This window comes from Mauremys mutica, chromosome 1, assembly GCF_020497125.1.
Source record: "Mauremys mutica isolate MM-2020 ecotype Southern chromosome 1, ASM2049712v1, whole genome shotgun sequence".
In the NCBI taxonomy this organism is placed as follows: domain Eukaryota; kingdom Metazoa; phylum Chordata; order Testudines; family Geoemydidae; genus Mauremys; species Mauremys mutica.
The window spans coordinates 243571863-243589405 of record NC_059072.1 but is presented as its reverse complement, the minus strand read 5'-3'; the positions used below and the strand labels follow the sequence as shown (position 1 = coordinate 243589405).

Genomic DNA, 17543 nt, shown 5'->3' with positions numbered 1-17543 from the left:
TGATTATGAGTTTAAAGAAGCTAATATCTAAATTGTGAACCACTATACAAAATCAATGTGCTAGAATGAACATGGCCCTCATTTACACCCATGCAACCTGATTCCTCCAGTGGAGTTGCGAGGATACAGCGGTCAGAATTTGTCCAAATGCCTAGTTTTCATTCATAGTCTGTACAATAATGCAGATAATTAATTGTTGTACACAAGAAATGTGTATCTAAAAAATAGTGTATGATTGAGTGATTCTGAAAATGTTGCATTACAAATATTTGGCTTATCAAGAGTCTCAGAGAAAAAAAATCTTAGATTGAGTGACACCAATGAACAAGAAGAGCTGAAAGTTATAGCTCATGCCCCAGAAAATAAAGTTTCATTATTTAAAATGCTTCCTTCCCCCCGTTTAGTTATATATCTTTCAGGCTTCATCCTACAAGTCTTCCACACATAGAACTCCCAGTGGCTCCATTTAGAAATAATTCTATATAGGCTTAATGTGAACAGGGAAAAAACTGCTCCCCCCCACCTCAAACAACAACCCTTTACATATATGGTATATTCTTTGAAGGATTCAGAGAATGGCACCCTGAATAAAATCTTTATTCACTATGATAATTGTGGATGATTTTCTATTTATACATGGTGCCCATCACAGACAATCTAGACATTTAAAAGCATTATAAAAATAATAATCCAATGTCATTATACACACCCCTCCCAAAGTACTCCTGAACCCATCAAAGAAGAAATACAAATAAATTCTAGGCTTAGCTCAACTCATCCTTTCATAAAAAGCCTGAGCAAAGAGTTACGACTTTCAATGTGCCCCAGAAGATCAACAAATTGGTACTGAAGGAAGGAGAGAAAGCAAGTTTAAGAGTTTATGGCCTTGTCTATATTTGGGGCTTGCACTGATGCAGCTTTGCAGATAGCTCTAATTTGGGGAAATCTCTAGTGTAGATATGGCCAATGCATCTGATTCTCCACTGCTTTGCACCCTGTGTTGTCCTTCACACTTTGCAAAATGGGTGTAAAATTACACCAAATCAGAATGGCATAGGCAATGTAGAAGGCTATGGAGAATCAGGCCCAAGGTTCCACAACTGAGATCATCTTCTTACAGCTGCATATATGCAACTCTCATGACAGTCTGTGTCCAGATGTTCTCAAGTGTGATGGATAAAGTACATGTGGTCTCTAACATATTGAAATTCAAACCATAAAAGACTTTGGAGATTAAAGTCAATATTTTGCATTGCACTCAGAAAGCAACTGGTAGGACAGATGAAAATGGATTCTCATGTGTGAAAACAGCACTGTATGTTCAGCCACATTCTATGCTAGCCAGGTGTGCTGGAATAATTTTTATAGCAGGGGTGCTGAGAGCCATTAAACCAAACTGTAAACTCTGTATATAATGGAAACCACTTAAAGCCAGGGGGTTCAGCTGCACCCCCCAAACTCTTAGTTCCAGCACCTATGGCACTAGCTAAAGTTTCTGGACAATTATTAGTTGTCAACTTATTTTAATGCTTTATTCACATAACAAAGATAATCTACCTCTTGTAGAAAGAAGAATCTTAGCTCCTGAAATGCCCCAAATACAGAACTATAAAAACAGAATGGCTCAGACTCTGAGATTCAAACAGACTTATGCAACATATTTATGTACTTGTGATAATTCATATTACATTCAAGAAGCATGTACTTAATTCTAACCCTTGTACTGCATTAAGTTCTGAAATTCAAAAAACATTGAGTGTGTAATAATTTATTAATAGGATGAAATGATCAGGAAGTATTAAAAGAGCTGAATTTTTAATATTCCTATTACCCTGCTGTGCAAGAGATGAATCAGTTGTGTTGAAGGAGTCAGTATAATACTGCAGAATGTTCACCCACCATAGAATTCTGTTACCAGTTACCCGGTCACCAGTGAGTTATTCGTTACCTATCAGTTAATCTGTTGATTTTTCAAAAAAGTGATCTAGTCTGCTCCCTGCATTAATCCACAGATTGAAGTTCCAGTGAGAAATCAGTGGTGTGAGATGGATTATATAATTATTTTCAGTTAGTGCCCCTACACAGACTTTTACTTCTGGTAATAAATACCTCCTTTAATAAAATAGTTCTAAAACTAGATAGCTGTGAGAGAATAAAGAACTCAAACTTATTGAAGTGCCTGTTGAGATTTAGTCAATGTAAATTCAGATTTTAGTTATATAATATAACATTTGATTTTTTTTATTGCAGCTCCAGAAAGGTTGAAGAGGATGAATATGAAGATGTAACAGGCAACCAGAAATGGGTATTAGCTCCAAAAACGCAAGACACAGATGCGACTCTCATATTAAACAAGTTGCTGAGGGAATATGACAAAAAGCTACGGCCAGACATTGGAAGTGAGTCCTCTTTTTCTTTCTGTAGAAAAGATACAAAATATTTCTAGCTAGACAATGGTGTGTTTGTATTAATGATGGGCTTGATTTGCAAAGTTAAGATCTGGATCCAAACTTTGACAAAGATCAGGAATGTTCAGGTCCAGGCTTTTGGTTCAGGCTCAGTTCTAATGTAGTGTGGCAGAGCTCCAACCTTGTCTCCATGGGTCCCGCACTTCTAGGTGGTTTACGCTAGCCTCAGTGGCTCACTGTGACCGTCCACATAGCCCTTCTCTCTCTAGGGCCAGGGTTACAGTTTACTGAGCCCTTTTCATCATAAGCCAGCAAGGAGGTTGGTGAAAGAACTCCCACAGTCTCTGTTGTCCCTAGGGGCTTATTTCAGAACAGTTTAGCCTCCTTTCCTGATGGGCCTGTCTTCCCCTCCCAGGAGGTGTTTCTGTAGTGGCAGGTTGGGGGGAACCCGGGCCCGCCCTCTACCCTGGGTTCTGGCCCAGGGACCCTAATGGTAGCAGCTGTTGGCAGCCAACCTTTCACTTCCAGAGTTGCTACATTTCCCTGAGCCACTTCCCCACAGCTCTCCTGCTTCTCTCTTCTTCACCCTTACCTTAGGGCTCCCTTACTGATGGTTTGAGGGTGTTTTCATTAACCAGCCCTTCAGCCACACTTCCTCTCCTTGGCTCTCTTCAACCTGACTGGAGTGAGCCCTTTTATAGTATCAAAAGGGCCTTAATTAGAGTCAGGTGTTCACATTACCTTAATGGCCTCACCTGACTCTTTGCAGGTTAATTAGAGTCAGGTGTTCTCATTAGCCTGGAGCAGCCCCTGCTCTGGTCACTCAGGGAACTGAAAACTGCTTATCCAGTGGCCAGTATATCTCTCTTCTACTACTCTGCTGTTCCCAACTGGCCTGGGTCTATCACAGTAGGTATTCAATCCTAGCATTTTATAGCAATTTACAAATACTAATTCTTACACCACCCTTAGGAGGATGCTCAACATGATTAGAGCTGTTTTACAGAGGGGCAGTTTGGTGCACAGAAATATTAAATGGCTTGTCCAGGTTTATATGATTGGTCATTGGCAGAATCAGGAATATATTTATTTCCATTTGAGTACACAAGACAAAAAAAAGCTCTCTGTGCATCCTGACAAATGATTAAAACAACAGTTCACAAAACCAACAAAAACAGCAACAGAAGCCCAGCGGACTCATATCCGGTCCCCTTCTAACAGTGCTGTATAACTACATAAGTTCCCTTGCCAAAGGGCCTCCTGCAGCTCAGAAGGAGGGGGCTGGATTTGTCTCTCTGAAGATGAAGGGCAACTTGTAGAGAGTTTCCTAAATCTTCCAATCAGAAACCAGGGGAAATGCCTCCCGGGTGATCAGATGGAATGTGGGAGTCTAGTGGCAATATGGATATATGATAGGAATTGGATTAGATAAGAACAAAACAGATATCTTTCTATAATCAATTCTTTTGACTCATTTGCTCATACAGCAAGATTTTTCTCTTCTGTGACAATATATATGAAGTTCTATCTTTCATTTTACCATCCCTTGTGGTTATGCACACTTTGGTCATAACCTTTGAGAGAGAGAAATAAAGAGTCAATATAGCTTTTTCATTTCCCTCACTTCATGTATAGGTAGGGGAACAAAAAAAAAGGTAAGGGAATTAACCTAAAATGCCCAATGTGCATGCTCTGCTATTGATTGATTTTTACAGAGAGATCAGGGAGATAATCCCTAGCCCTGAGTACAAACAGAACAGAAATGCGGTGACAGCAAGTGTATTTAATGTACCCTCTAGAAGTTCTCTGTTCTGGTCAGTCCTTATTGTTATAACAAGTGCCAACCAGCTAGGCATTAGTACGATTCTAATAAATCTGTCCTATACTAATAGAACATCCCTACATCAGGTTCTTTAATTAGTAATTACAGTGGTATTTCCATCATGCTGGAAAAAAGCATAACTGATAGAAGTTTGTGCTTTTACTGTACAGCAACAGTTAATCTTTCCATCTCCCTAATTTGCTAGACTGGTTTCAGCAAATCTTTAATACCCGACGGAATCATGTTCTTCTGAGTTGCAGCAGGAACAAGGTTCCCAGCCATCAGTAACATCTGCAAGAAATGTTGGGACTGATATTTCAGTTTGCTCGGTACAACCTGTCCTAAGATCACTAACTTTGGAGATAAATCATCGCTCTGACACAGACCTGAATGAACAGGATAAATTGGGTATGCTTCTGGGGGGCGAGATAATAATTTAGAATCGGGAAGTGAGCTTCCACAAGATTAGTAGTGGTCATATATTTTCTCCAGCATTGAAAAGGTCATTTACTGCCCAAATAATTCCCATTATCTTCCCCCCAAACAGTCACAAATCTTGTTTTCGATAAAGTAGTTGCATTACACAGCACGGGATAAAGCATTTACAGTTCTGGATTCTGTCAATAAAGTTTATGTATAGGGGTCCCATAATTTCAGTCCTGCAACGAAGCACTCCCCGACCATTAATTAACTTACCCCCACAACAGCCCTGTGATGAAGGGAACTAATATTGCTATTTTACAAATGAGGCACTTACCCAAGGTCAAACAAGAAGCCTGAGGGAAGATCAGATATTGAACGCAAGCCTCCTGCATCCCAAGCCCGTACTGCAATATCGCCCCTTCCTCTCCCACAGAGCACAGCCATAGGTGGCTTTACTAAGCCAGAGCATACAAAGCTCCTAATGTCAAAGTATGTGAACTAAGGAAAAGAGCTAAGCTAAATTTTCTCTTAAGAGCGTCCAGAGATATAAACATATTGCTTGAGATAGATGAATGTAGTATATTAATCCTCCTACCTTAACTGTGGTATCTGTCTCATAAAAGGATCAGGGTGGAAAATGCATTAGACATCCTGGGGCATAAAAGAGAAAGCACACAGTTTGGAACATTAAGAAAAAATTGGAGTTACATAAGATACTAATATACCACTGGGTCAAATACAATGTTTAGTATCCAAGCAGAAGTTAAACTGATGATAGACACAGAGTTAAATCTGTCCTGGGGTACAACAGACTACTCATCAGGGGCTTTTCATTTGTTCAACATTTCCTATATTTAATGGAGCAGTGGCTATTCACCATTCTATGCAACTTTGCTATGCACTTGGTTATTCCAGTTCTTTACACTGAAGCCAAGATTTTTGATAATGGAAGCCTAAAACTAGGCTTTTAAATAGGTGGCCTGATTGTCAAAAGTGCTAAGCACCCAGCAGCTCCCAGGGAAGTTAATGTGAGCTGCTGGTTGTTTGGCACTTTTGAAATTCAGACCATGTCTTTAGGGGCCTATGTAGGCACCTAAACGTGGGCACCCATATTTGAAATTCTCATTCCAAAAGCAGAGGGAGAAGGGGATTGTGAGAGGAAAAAGGGGTATGTGTGTGTGATTGGCACAGCATAAAGCTCATGCAGTGAAATGATCTATGGTCTTATACTCTGCCCATGAGATCTGAGTGCCCACATGATATATTTCAGTCACATCTCATCCCAGCCAGGAATAACACCCTGCAGGGGATCTAAATGCATAGGAGGCTCATGCTGCTGGAAAATATGGCAAAGTCACATTCTTTCCAAACCCACCCTCAGAGCTGTGAGACATGACAACAAACCTGCAGGCACTGGGCCTGGGTGAGGGGAATTGTCTGACCCAACCAATAGGCAGAGGTGCTACAGGGCATTACCTCCCTTATGCCTTTACAGGAGGCATCTAAGTCAAAGGTACCCCTTGGGACTTTATAATCAAAGCAGTACTGTACTAGAGGTACATCTGATCCTAGTCTCCTATGGCTGCACACTTGGGAGAGGTTTTCCCTCCCTAAGCATCACAGCTTCCAAAGATTTGGGTTTTAACTGTTGTATTTGGCAGTTTTCCCATTATGTCACAGAGCAATAATTATTTTCTGAATAGAAAAAAAGAACACATCCTATATTAACAGTTTATAGCAGAAGACTGATACAAGTGTCTAGTATCTGGGCCACACACTTACTACTAGCCATAGTCCTGGGACTAACAATACCTGCTCTGGGGCAAGTTATTGGTGCAAACGGTACCAAGCTCAAGGAGCAGGATGCATTGGCTCTTACCTGGAGAGCGCCTTCACTGTGCTCTGAAGCCTCTCCCAGGGCCAGATACTCAAGGACCTGCTCCAAATCCCACCGAAGTCAAAGGAAAACCTCTCATTTACTGCAGTGGGCTTTGCATCAAGCCCTAATGGCTAGAGTCACAAAGGGACCTAGGCACTGCAGTACTTCACCCCTCGGTGCCCTGCTGCCTAATGGAATTCCCAGTCCCAAGCTGGGCAGCCAGGTTCCCCAGGCATTGTGTGGGGAGAGCTGGGCCTCTAAAAAAGAAATTCACTGAAGCCAGCAAGCTGATTTCTGCCATCAGGCATGCACAAAACCAACGAAATCCTGAGGCTGCTGAGTTGCTTGGCACCCCAGTTCATGCCTAAGCCCTGGTAGGATTCTCAAACTAGGCATTTCCGCATCTACCTTGCTTGCAGGGCTTGAGCCAGTAGGCAGACTGTGAGCATGCCTAATCCACACAAAGGATGATGGGGGATGAGAAGTTTGGGGGCTGGCTGGCATGTGTGTCCCCCATTATACCCAGTAGTCAGGGCACTTACCTGGGATGTGAGAGATCAAGTTCAAACTGCCTCATGTGGACCCTCCATCTCCCAGGCAGGTGCCCTAACCATCAGTCTATGGTATAGTCAGAGGGCTCCCAGCCCCTCCTCTTGAAGCTGTTCCACTCTCTCTGTTCATTAATGCAGGGAGGTGATGCTGACTCACACACTCCCAGTGCCCTCATCACGGTGCTATTGGTTATAATGGGGAGTGGCTCTCTTCCCAAGAAAAGGCTGATTTTGCTCAGGTGCCTAACTCCAGGAGAGGGTTCACATCTGTGAATCCTGATCAGAGACAGGTATCTCCTTCTGATCTGTTGGTTAGTTCCCTAAGTCCCTTAGGGAATCTGGGTCTTAAGCCCCACCCCTTCCTTAGCGTTTAACTCCTGGCTAGCTTAGGTGGCTCCCTTCTGAGCATTGTGACATCCCTTTCTTAGCATCTAACTCTCCCCAAACAATGCATAGGGAGCCTATGTCTAACTCAGGCCTGTCAATTCCATGCATCAGGACACCTAGGAGTTAGGCATTGTCACACTGAGCATTGCAACACCTAAATCCCCTTTGTGACTCTAGCCCAAGCACATATCTGGCTATAGAGTAAGGTCAGACCTCACCAGAGGAACAGGATTTTCCTAACACACAGGATTAAGCTCTGACATTTATTTCGAATACAAATATTGGCCCTAAGACCTAACTTCATATTTATGTATCTAACGACAAGTGAAATAACTGACAAAGCAATAGGCAACGGAGTGATTTACAATAATGCAGCCTGAAATCCAGACAGCCCAAACCTTACTTATCCCCCTTAATTGGTCACATTTTGTCATTCCCATATAGGTTTTTAATCAAACAATACTAACTTGCCTACTAATATAGCTCACATTTTTTAAAAACCAAAAAAACAGTAGCACATGACAAAATATATACCCTTTTAAATTAGTTTATTTTAATGTCTCTTTATTTCCCAATCATCTTGTGTCCAGTTTAGTCCATGACTGGTTTTAAATTTTTAGAAGTGTCTGGAAAAATGAAGCTAGTTTTATTATATTGTTTAGATCTCATTTTTACATGTAAGATAGTTCATCTTGGACACACATGCAGAGATCAGAGGAGGCTTCATTGCTTCAGAAGTACAATTTGTGACACCTTCCAGGGAGAGTCATTGTGTTCTCTGAAGAAATTTTATATCTAGAAGATAACAAGTTGGCTGTTTCTTTTATGGTTGGTGAAAGTCATATAAGGGAGAAACTTCACATGTATAGTAGGACTTGCTCAGTATGCAGTGGGGCACATAGTGCTCCTTCCCCACCACAGGAAATCTATGTGGGCAGGAGGAGAGAGTGAGGGGCAATGGAAGGATGAGAATAAGAGATAAGAGGGGTCATCAAAGAGAGGAAAGGGATGTGACAGGACAAAAAAGAGAAGGTAAGGACAAAAAAAAGAGAACCTGTGGATGTAGCAAGAAAGAGAGGCGATGGAGAATGGTGTGATGGGGACAGGGGCAGGGGGAAGTGAAGATAGTAGAGAGAGCACCTAGAAATGAGAAAGGAGGGTAGAGGAGGAGCATCGCATCACCTTTCCAAATTTACAACAAGAAGTAAGACAAAGAGTTGTTCCATAACATTTGACAGTAACATGCCCTCAAACTATGTATGGCCCACAGGAAGCACCCCAATTCACCCCAATGCACCCAGACTTGTGGCTTACAAAGGCAAATTGAGCCTCTTGCTATGAGATCTCTCTGTCCTCTCTCCAGAGCCCTTAGCCTCCCATCCATTTCTAACACTGCAGTAATGACTATCTAGTGCTACCTGCTAGGGCTATGCAGCTGGACCCTCATGAGGGCCTATGCACCTTCCATTCTTCCTCCTCACGTGAGGCCACTGTACATTTATAAGAGTTGTGTGTGATTCTTTTCACATCTACTACTTCACTTTTGCTGATGAGACCACAGGTTTCTCATGATTACTTTTATGTCATCTCGAGAACCTGATGTTTCTATAGCTTGAAAAATAATATTACCTCTCTTGACTCAAGCAGTTAACCAATATATGGGGTCCTACAGATTGTTTCTCTTCGGAGGAGAAGTTGATGCTGTAGTCAGGTATTTCTTTGATACAACCCTGTTTATTTACAAAGAATGTACATTGAACAAAGCAGGAATCAAACATCAGGAAATAGTCTCTTTGCTCATAATTCCAAGCCTCTTTCAGACCGGCACTCTACCCTAAAGGTCTCCCTTGGTAGGGTTTTTCTCAGGCCCTACACTCCCAGTGGTTGTCCTGCTGTCTCCTTGGCTTTCTGCTGCTTCTCTGTTAACTTCTCTGGTGCTTCTCTTCTCACACACAGCTCCGCCAAAGCCAATACCTATTCTCCCCACAGTGAAATCCCTCTCCCCACATAGCTCATATGTGGCCTGTAGTTTGAGTAGTAGCTCTTATTGTTTCAGTTCTCTCATTCCATAAATTAACTTAATGGTTTTGTATATTTTGCATAGATGAAGGGTGGCTGTTTCATCCACCAGCTTTAAGGAGATTTCACTCAACTCCCGGGAGAGCAATAACATTGGTAGGAGTGTTAAGTGTGCTGCTACTGTGTGCAGCAAATCTTTGAATTCATAGATGGAACAGAAACCATGGAGGACCGATGATATCATACCCACAAATTATGAGAATGTTCAATTTTTTTGTGGTCTGTTTGAATCTTCTTTGGGGCAGAGGGGAACCCTGTCTGGGAAACAGCTTGCAGAGAGATGGGGAAATGGTCAATAGGAATGGAGTGAGAGGAGATCTATGATAAAGCCTCCAAGCATTTACACCTGTGAAGAGCAAGTCTATAACACCATTCTGGGTTTCTATGACACCACACAAGCTCCCTGAACTCAGGTCAGAAATTTTTTTTCAACACCATTATTAGCTCTTTAATGCTCATACACTCAATTTATTCTACATATGGGCCAATCATTTCTATCAACAAAGCTTCTTACAAATGTAGGTCCCACCCCTATAACTAGTAGCCTACAACCTTCATAAAATCCAGTAGACTTCAATGGGCCACTGTGCAGGTACAATGTCTGTGCACATGACATCATTTGCAGGATGAGAGTCTTATGTCCTAAGCCAGCAAACACTTGTGCTCATACTTAACTTTCCTAAAGTCAGTTGAGCTGCCCACGTGAGTAAAGGTAACCACATGCAAAATAAATACATAAATAATAAGACCTAGCTCTTATGTAAGCATTTCCAGGACTGGAGCCTTATTCATGGCTTCTGTCCAGGTATAAACCCTTCTTAGAAGAACTAAAGGGCTTGAATCCCTCCACTCTGAAGTGGAGATGAGAACATATCCACTCATCACATTAATGAGCAAGATTGCCCATTCCAGACTCAGTCTGGGCTGTAAACCGGGTATGTAATGTTTCTGTTATGTTGAAGTGTGAAGGAAGATCCTGAATGGATTTCCCCCCCTCAGTGTTTCCCTCTCTTTAAAAAAATGTAATTCAAGGAAAATGAATGACATATTTTACACACTATCAAATGACAATTACTGCTATAAAACATAACAGGAATCAGATCTGCCCAAATGGGGGGAAATAGAAGACTTAACAGTCACAGACTGTCTGTAAGAGTCTCTCTGATTGGTGACAATGGGCAGGCACTTCAATATGAGCCTAGTGCTTTCATCAGAGGAAAAACAAATCTGAGCAGAAAAAGGGGCTTGCGAGATGGGAGTTGTTTCCAGGCATGTATTGAATCACTGTTGTTGTTTTTTTAAAAAAATACTATATTATTTATATGTTAATTTGAGGGACTTTTTATGGACCCTTCCTTCTTCTGTAGAGAAGGCACTAGCAGGGAGGAAAGCCCTGATCCTGCAGTCAGGTGTAAGCCCTGTGGCCAATAGGATACAGTACTCTGTGGGCACTAGGGTCTATATATGTGGGTTCACATGCAGGATTTAGTAGACATTTATGTACATGCTTACCTTCTATTCACCTGCTTAAAGTTAAGCATGTGCATGCATGTTTGCAAGATCATTCTGTGAGTAGCCAGGAAGAAGAATATAAACATTCTTTGTTTAAAACTTTAAAGCTGACAGGAGATTTATACAAAATAAGGGATTATCATTAGCCTGTTGAGGGAATTACCTAACAGATAATCAGGATAAATAGCAGCCTGATGTTTACTACTAGACCCAGGGTTCTCACTACTCGCATCGCTCTCAGCATTGCCTATGCAAGACAAGACATGCTTGTTTTTTCAAATCAGCCATCTTTACAGACAACCCATTATCCACCACCCACCCAAGAGTAGTAAAGCTTTCTTCTTCATTCATTCATTTAGAAGCAAGCTACATGTGATTCAAGAACTAGAAATGTTCACATTTTTCATGCAAACCTATTTTTGGGAAAATGGGAGAATGGCTTTTTCATTAAAATGGAAATTTCCATGGGAAATATTTATAGTTTAAAAAAAATCAGGTTTTTGTAAAAAAAGAAATTTTAATCAAGACAATTCCAGCAAAAATGAAATCTTATTGTCATCATTTCTTTTTTTTGTGGGAACAAAAACCATTTCCTGACCAACTCTACCAACTCTCACCATATTTCAATACAAAGAATATTTCTTAAAACCACATTCATCAATTTTCTCAGTCACATACTAGTGTTTCTGCAACAAAATGTCTTACCCCAGCCCCCCTAGGGAACTACATTTTACAGAACACCATGGCCTCAATTCACAAAGGAACTTAGGCATGCAACACTAAGCATCACTACGCTGAATGTTTAGGCACCTATAAAATCAGTGGAATTCACAAAGCCTACGAGAGGTGCCTACACTCCCTACACAATGAATGGGGAGAGAGAGGGGCCTAAAAATGGGATTCACAAAAGCCAGCACACGAGGTGGCTCTTCACCTTGGGTATCCAATAGGCGATGCCAAAGCAAGCAGGGTGCCCTAAGCTCAGAGAGTTTGGCACCTAAGTCAAGGCTGGAGGGAGGCACCTCCCTCTTCTTGGGAGTCTCAGCTGCAAACACTCTCTTGGCCTGTGCCTGTTGCTGTTAGCCCTCCCACATAACTTTTAGCCTAGTGCTTAGGGTACTCATTTGGGATGTGAGAGATCCCCAATTCAACTCCCCCCTCCACCTCAGGAAGAGAAAAGATTTGAACAGGGATCTAATACCTCTCACTTGAGTACCCTAACCATTGGGATATAGAATGGGGCAAGGGGCACCCTCCATCTCTCCTGATGAAACCATTCTACTGTGGAAGAACCCTTAAGCTAGCCAATGGGAAATGTTGAGGGGTATGTGCTAGCCCCAGCCCACTCTGAGTCCAGCACCTCAGTCCAGGCTGCAAAGAGGCGCCTATTTCTGCTAGTGAGTCATGAATTGGGGGGAACATGAGTATTTGGTTCCCTCCCATAAATTATGTTTGGGGCTCAAAACAATACAGATGGGGGAAGACTCCCCCTTCTAGCCTGTTACCTAGTGCAGGGGTTCTCAAACGTCATTGTACCATGATCCCCTTGTGACAACAAAAATTACTACACGACCCCAAGAGCGGGGACCGAAGCCTGAGCCCGTCTGAGCCATGCAGCCCCTGGTGGAGGGGAGCAAAAACCAAAGCCCAAGGGCTTCAGCTGCAGGTGGGGGGCTTTGGCTGCAGCCTTGGGTGGTGGGGCTTGGGCTTAGGCTTCGGCCCTGGGAGGAGAGGCTCAGACTTCGGCCCTGGGCCCCAGCAAGTCTATCGCCAGACCTGGCAACTTCATTAAAATGGGGTTGCAATCCACTTTGGGGTCCCAATGTACAATTTGAGAACCCCTGGCCTAGTGGATAGGGTACTCACCTAAGATGTAGGAGATGCCTAGCTCAATTCCCGACTCCTCCTCCTGTGGAGGAAAAGGGATTTGAATGAGGATGAATCAACTAACTCTGGACTACAGAGTCATTCTAACTCTAGCCCACTTAATAGTTTGAAGAACGGCTAGCCAAAAACTCCAAAGGTAATAACAAAATGTTTTTTAAGTACATCAGAAGCAGGAAGCCTGCTAAACAACCAGTGGGGCCCCTGGACGATTGAAATACAAAAGGAGCGCTTAAAGACGATAAAGTCATTGTGGAGAAACTAAATGGATTCTTTGCTTCAGTCTTCACGGCTGAGGATGTTAGGGAGATTCCCAAACCTGAGCTGGCTTTTGTAGGTGACAAATCTGAGGAACTGTCACAGATTGAAGTGTCACTAGAGGAGGTTTTGGAATTAATTGATAAACTCAACATTAACAAGTCACCGGGACCCGATGGCATTCACCCAAGAGTTCTGAAAGAACTCAAATGTGAAGTTGCGGAACTATTAACTAAGGTTTGTAACCTGTTCTTTAAATCAGCTTTGTACCCAATGACTGGAAGTTAGCTAGTGTAACGCCAATATTTAAAAAGGGCTCTAGAGGTGATCCTAGCAATTACAGACCGGTAAGTCTAACGTCGGTACCGGGCAAATTAGTCGAAACAATAGTTAAGAATAAATTTGTCAGACACATAGAAAAACATAAACTGTTGAGCAATAGTCAACATGGTTTCTGTAAAGGGAAATCGTGTCTTACTAATCTATTAGAGTTCTTTGAAGGGGTCAACAAACATGTGGACAAGGGGGATCCAGTGGACATAGTGTACTTAGATTTCCAGAAAGCCTTTGACAAAGTCCCTCACCAAAGGCTGTCAGACACATAGAAAAACATAAACTGTTGAGCAATAGTCAACATGGTTTCTGTAAAGGGAAATCGTGTCTTACTAATCTATTAGAGTTCTTTGAAGGGGTCAACAAACATGTGGACAAGGGGGATCCAGTGGACATAGTGTACTTAGATTTCCAGAAAGCCTTTGACAAAGTCCCTCACCAAAGGCTGTTACGTAAATTAAGCTGTCATGGGATAAAAGGGAAGATCCTTTCATGGACTGAGAACTGGTTAAAAGACAGGGAACAAAGGGTAGGAATTAATGGTAAATTCTCAGAATGGAGAGGAGTACTTAGTGGTGTTCCCCAAGGGTCAGTCCTAGGACCAATCCTATTCAATTTATTCATAAATGATCTGGAGCAAGGGGTAAACAGTGAGGTGGCAAAGTTTGCAGATGATACTAAACTACTCAAGATAGTTAAGACCAAAGCAGATTGTGAAGAACTTCAAAAAGATCTCACAAAACTAAGTGATTGGGCAACAAAATGGCAAATGAAATTTAATGTGGATAAATGTAAAGTAATGCACATTGGAAAAAATAACCCCAACTATACATACAACATGATGGGGGCTAATTTAGCTACAACGAGTCAGGAAGAAGATCTTGGAGTCATCGTGGATAGTTCTCTGAAGATGTCCATGCAGTGTGCAGAGGCGGTCAAAAAAGCAAATAGGATGTTAGGAATCATTAAAAAGGGGATAGAAAATAAGACTGAGAATATATTATTGCCCTTATATAAATCCATGGTACGCCCACATCTTGAATACTATGTACAGATGTGGTCTCCTCACCTCAAAAAATATATTCTAGCACTAGAAAAGGTTCAGAAAAGGGCAACTAAAATGATTAGGGGTTTGGAGAGGGTCCCATATGAGGAAAGATTAAAGAGGCTAGGTCTCTTCAGCTTGGAAAAGAGGAGACTAAGGGGGGATATGATAGAGGTATATAAAATCATGAGTGATGTTGAGAAAGTGGATAAGGAAAAGTTATTTACTTATTCCCATAATACAAGAACTAGGGGTCACCAAATGAAATTAATAGGCAGCAGGTTTAAAACAAATAAAAGGAAGTTCTTCTTCACGCAGTGCACAGTCAACTTGTGGAACTCTTTACCTGAGGAGGTTGTGAAGGCTAGGACTATAACAGTGTTTAAAAGAGAACTGGATAAATTAATGGTGGTGAAGTCCATAAATGCCTATTAGCCAGAATGGGTAAAGAATGGTGTCCCTAGCCTCTGTTCGTCAGAGGATGGAGATGGATGGCAGGAGAGAGATCACTTGATCATTGCCTGTTAGGTTCACTCCCTCTGGGGCACCTGGCATTGGCCACTGTCGGTAGACAGATACTGGGCTAGATGGGCCTTTGGTCTGACCCGGTACAGCTGTTCTTATGTTCTTAAACAATTATTTAATTAAAAATGGAACATCTTCAACAAGAAAAATGGCCAATGGGAGCTGCTGGAAGTGGCACGGACCGAGGGACATACTGGCTGCCGCTTCCAGCAGCCCCCATTGGCCTGCATCAGCGAACCGCGGCCACTGGGAGCCGCGATTGGCCGGACCTGTGGACGGGGCAGGTAAACAAACTGGCCCAGCTTGCCAGGGGCTTTCCCTACACAAGCAGCGACCTCAGTTTGAGAAACACTGCTTTAGGTGCCTACAAGGTTAGGCGGCAGCTAAACGGGAGTTTTGTGAATCTCAGTGATGTCTAAAAATGGAACCTAAGTGCCTTTGTGGATTGCCCCTACAGCTACTAGTTAGAAATTCCCATGGCTCACAGCCACCATGCACGGGGGTGGGGGTTTCATGTTTTCTAGCACTTGGCCAAGGATTTAAAAGGGATCAGTTCTTGCCACATGCAAAGGTGGCCTTGTCTACATGAGATAGTTTATCACCTTGGTTTATTATTTCTCTCCTTCACAAGAGCTGGCTTTTTAAGTTGTCTGAAGCTGTAATTAAAAAATGACAAGTGGGCAAGAAATTGACTTCAGGACAACTCATTCATGAATCCATTTTAGCTGAGACAAAACAAGAATGGCTTATACTGATTTTACAAATCTAGTTCATGAGGGCTGGTTAAAATATGGGGACCATGCTATTTTTAATTAGCAAATTTGAGTCTTGCCTCGCTTATGTTAGCATTGGTATTGATGGAGCTAGGTAGACAGTCCAATGAGAGCAGACTCTCGATTTTTCAAGGCCATATATATATTTATATATTTAAAAAAAGACTCACTACCTCATGCCACCAATGTCTGGGTCCCCATCTCCTTTGCATAGGCACTGGCACTCTGGCTGCCTCCTCCATTCCCTTTGTATATTTGAGCCTTCACAGCTTCTGGTAACCATCCCTTGGATACCCATGAGTCCAAACCAATGTGCTCCATTTAAAAGTAAAAATGTTGGCTTCTTCTGTCAGCCCCACAGACTCAACCTGGATTAATAGTCAAGCTTGGTTCTTTCCTCCCCGCTTGCCTTTTCATGACTAATAGGAAAGGTTCTGCAGGCAGAATTAGCCCCTTAGACAGCTGTGCAACTCCTATTTGCCTTTAGTGGGTTTTCACAAGTCTAGCTAATGGAAACTGGTAAGATGTTCTGTTGATGAGGTGCAAGGATGAATCAGATCCATCTCTGTCACTCTTTGCTGTGCTGACTTCACAAAGGTTTACAGGAGAAAAAAGCATTTAAAAACTTCTGATTGTAACTAAAGTAAGCAGTTTCTGAAGACACACAGAGAGCAGATCTGTTAATGGAGAAGACGGCACTTTGACTCAGTCACTTTTTAGACTAGAACTGCATTTTAAGCACTATACAAATTATAATCTTTACTGCTCAAGCTATACTGGAGTCTTTCCTCAGCCTGTTCAGCCTTCCTGGAGTGACACCCTGAAGTGCACTACAGAATACTGCTTCTGTATGGTTTGCCTCTATTTCTGTCAGCTGCTGATTGCCACACCTGATTCTTTAAATCAGCTCCAGCTATGCTGTCCCAGACATAATGGTAGGGAGCTGCTGACTGCATCACAGATCAAAATATTTTCTAAATCATATTGGAGAGACAGCTTTTCCATATCTCTGTCTGAGCAGATAAAGTTATTACTCACCAGTGTTAGTCTTCTCTTGGGGCCTCCTATGACAAAGACAGACAGCATTGAGGCATCCCCTTACCAGGAAGCAAGGAGACATGAGTTGTCAATCCAGGATCGCGTATACACATATAGAGCAAGCAAGTGTGTAAGTACTAGAAATGCTATTGTGACACTATCTGGAGTGACTCAGGAGCAAGAGTGTCAACCCCAGGGCAGACTGTTAAGATGCAGAGCAATGACCTTAAACTGTTGGTATGTTCTATAATGAGATTTCACCAACCCAGTCATAAGTGTGAACTCCCAAAGCACGATAACAGTCTTACCATGGAGCCACAGACAGTCCCCCTTGGGCATTCTTGTCTATCTTGACACACGGGCAAACTTGCCTATGATATATGGTCCCTTACACCAAAAATCACAACAATATTCAGGTCACTCCCAGTCCCAAAGGACCGCCACTTACCTGTGGTCAATTGTATTTCAGATCTCAAACCAAAGACAACACCTATAGCTAGTCCTGTAATAAACGAAATATTTTATTAACTAAGAAAATTAATTAATTATTTACAAGATTAAAGAAGATAATACACACACACAAATAAGTATCACTCCTAACTTTCAACAGATAATAGAAACTTCTA

The 17543-nt window shown here is 42.1% G+C and overlaps 1 protein-coding gene across 1 annotated transcript in view; it reads left to right on the top strand.

Moving 5' to 3' along the window:
- The first annotated feature begins 1936 nt into the window (after nt 1-1936).
- GABRG3 (gamma-aminobutyric acid type A receptor subunit gamma3) overlaps nt 1937-17543 on the top strand; it is a 544844-nt gene continuing 529237 nt past the window's right edge. The window contains exons 1-2 of the mRNA XM_045005104.1: nt 1937-2040; nt 2251-2399. The gene's annotated coding sequence lies outside the window, so the exon portion shown is untranslated. The remainder of the gene's footprint in view (nt 2041-2250; nt 2400-17543) is intronic.